This window comes from Mesocricetus auratus, unplaced genomic scaffold, assembly GCF_017639785.1.
Source record: "Mesocricetus auratus isolate SY011 unplaced genomic scaffold, BCM_Maur_2.0 Super-Scaffold_100013, whole genome shotgun sequence".
Classification (NCBI taxonomy): domain Eukaryota; kingdom Metazoa; phylum Chordata; class Mammalia; order Rodentia; family Cricetidae; genus Mesocricetus; species Mesocricetus auratus.
In genome coordinates, this window is record NW_024429196.1 from 31,241,558 (window position 1) to 31,244,822 (window position 3,265).

The following is a 3,265-nucleotide window of genomic DNA, read 5'->3' on the forward strand; positions in this document are numbered from 1 at the left end:
TAGGTCATGGGGGAACAGGAAGGTTGAGTGGGGGGGTAGGATAAGGGGAAGAGGGAATCATAGGTTAGAAGACAGATCAGGCACCATTGTGACCTCTAGTGATCTAAAGGGATGGCACCAATTGGCAAGCTAAGCAATAGTGTATAGACCAACCCGCCACCCCGAATGCCCATTCCTGATAATGAACTTGATGTCTATAACCATCCTGGAGCCTTCATCCAGTGACTGATGGAAGCAGAGGCAAACACCCACAGTTAAACACTGAACTGAACCCAAGGAACCCAGTGACAGAGAGGAGCAATGAGCAAATTGGCAAAGAATGGGCTGGCAAAACCAGCAGAGACAGATGATCTGAACAGCGGAGAGATATTGGACCCCAGGCTGATAGCTGGGAGGCCAGCATGGGACTGATCCAGACCCCCTGAGTGTGAGAGTCAGTGAGGAGGCCTGAGCAACCTATGGGGCCCTGGGCAGTGGATCAGTGTTTATCCCTGGCATACAAACAGACTTTGTGTGTCCATAGCACAAAGAGGGATACTCTCTCAGCCTGGACTCTGAGGGGAGTGCCTGGAACCTGCCCTGAGTGAAATGACAGACTCTAGATATCCCCTATGTAGAAGGAAGTGGCGATAGGGTGGGAGGCTAGGGGGGATGGTGGGGGAGTTGCGGGAGGAGGAGAGGGAGAGGGAACTGGGATTGACATGTGAAGGAAGCTATTTAAAATTAAAATAATAACAAAAAAGAACAACCAGAGTGGCAACACCCAAAAAAATTTCAACTTCCTTCAGCTCACTCCCTGAAGACAGCTTGTCTTTCCCTGGAGTGCTTAGTGATTTCACAGTGTGAAAAAAATCCCTTCTGAGTAGCCCCACCATGGATTTGTTTTCTGTGCCTGCCTGACTTTGTCTTTAGACTTCAGAGTTGATGGCTTTCAGTAAGTCTGTAGATGTCTCACATGTTTACTCCTAGATCCTATGTCTCCTCTAGGTTCCTAAGGACACACATTTCAGAACCCATGAGCCTCTTTATTACAGCCTGTGACTCTTACTGGCCTGCTTCCAGTTTGGCCAGGGATAATGTGTATGTTGCTACATCAGGTATATTTTCGAGGTAAGTGTTTGCCTCTGTGTCATTCATAATTCCAATTTGATTTTTTAAAAATTGCACCTATTTTATTTCATATTGCATGTTGACTAAAAATCTGTTTCACTAATTTTGAGGGCTTACTATGTGATTAAATTTCAATGAACTACTATACTTGTTTCACTTTATTAAAATTATATATTCACTTAAAATACACATTATATTACATTATACTATGTTATTATTCTAGTGTCTAAGGGTGATTTTTATGGTCTATCCTTTCTTTAGGCTCTCCCTCACTGTGCGTTCACCCCTTGAGACATTTCTTTGTTTAAGCTATGCCCCTCACCCTATAAATACTATCAGAGAATTTGCTTCTATCTAATTTATTTTCAAGATTTTCCTGATCATCAGGACGTTAATTCAGTAGCAGTGTTAGAAACGTTAGTGTGGTCTTGCCTTTATTCATAAATCAGGATTCTTTGTGTGTTTATTTCCCAATTCTTACAGAGTTTATCTCTTCATGAAGTTCCCTTCCATGAAGTGTATTGATTTGTGGCAGAATCTCATACTGAAAATAGAGCTATTAGGATATCTTCCAGCTGACTATGCTGTCCTGACCTGAACTTTTCCATCACACACACACATACACACACACACACACACACACACACACACACACACACACACATGCTGACTTTGGTCCTCAACCCACATCTGACTTGGAGTTTAAATGGGACAATAATCATCAGGCTTTAGTGGCCCAGTGACCATTCATCCCTTTTTGGAAGTTTATCAAAATTGTGTGTGATGTGTGTATGTGTGCATGTTCATGGGCGTGTTTCTATGTTAGAAATTAAAGAACAACATTGGTTGTCACTCCTCAGGAGTCATCCTAAAGAATCTCTTACTGCTATAGTACCCACCAATTGGATTGCCTAGCCAGGGAGGTTAGGAAATCTACCTGTCTCTGCATTCTCAGAGCTGGGATAATAAAAAGCTCACCACTCCCAGCTGTTTTTGCATGGATTCCATGCTCCAAGTCCTCATGCTTCTACAGAAAAAAACTTTAGCCAACAAGCTTTCTCCTCTTCCCTAGGAAACACTTTTTCATGCAATATTTTCTATTGTGATTAGAAATGTAATAAGGGTTACATTATTTTGATGTGTGTTCGGTTGTAGAGTTTCCACAAAGCCAATAAACTCTGTCTACATATGTGACCCGGGGTAGCCACTGAAAATTCATAATAGCTTCAGTCCCCTGTCCCTCTTAAACCCTGCCATGGAGATTATTTAGTTCATTCTGACACCAAGTGACAGGTCTGCTTTTTAAATGTCTAGGGTGGATTTGCAGAAAACAGTTCCTGTGAACTTGTTTTCTGAGGAGCACAGAAACAGAAATCAACTGATCATTCCCTGTAATAAAGAGAGCTCAGCTTGGAGAAGAGTTTTAATAACTAGAAAATTAACTGGGAAACACTCTAGACCCTGAGTGGGAGGGAGAAACCGAAAGAAAAAAGCCTCAGCAAATCCCTTGCTGAATTCTGTATTTGTTTATTTTTAATATTCCATGGATAAAGAGGTTAAGTACCAGCCAATACTTATGAAGATTAGAGAGAAATATAATTTTCCTTCTTTTTAAATAGATAAGTGTATTTTAGTATTTCTTTTGCTCATTATGAGAACAAATCTTAGTCAGGAAGGATGTCTAGAATTCAAATTCAATCTTCAATAGTTACCTACCTTACTGGTTTGGAAAAATCACTTAAGTATAATTTTACAGAATGGGGATTTGGTCAGTACCAACATACTTATGAGACTTCAAATATAAGTTCTTGTTAGACCCCTGTACAGGACTAGGTCTGTAGCTTGGTTGGTGGTTGGTGCAAGGCTTTCTTAGCAAACCCAAAGCCTTGAGTTCCATTACTGGTCATGCAGAAACTCAATGTGATATTACAAACCTGTAATTTCAGTACTCTAAAGGTAAATGCTGGAGGTTTAGTAATTCAAGGTCATCTTCAACTACATAATAAGCTCAATGCCACACAGACATGCCTTGCCTACAGTTAGTCTGATGGTAGCATTTTCTCAGTTGAAGTTCCCTTCCCTCAGGTAGCTATAGTTTGTAAAAAGAAAAAAAAAGTTCACAGAAACTGATCAGTACAGTCCTCTATGCCAAGGT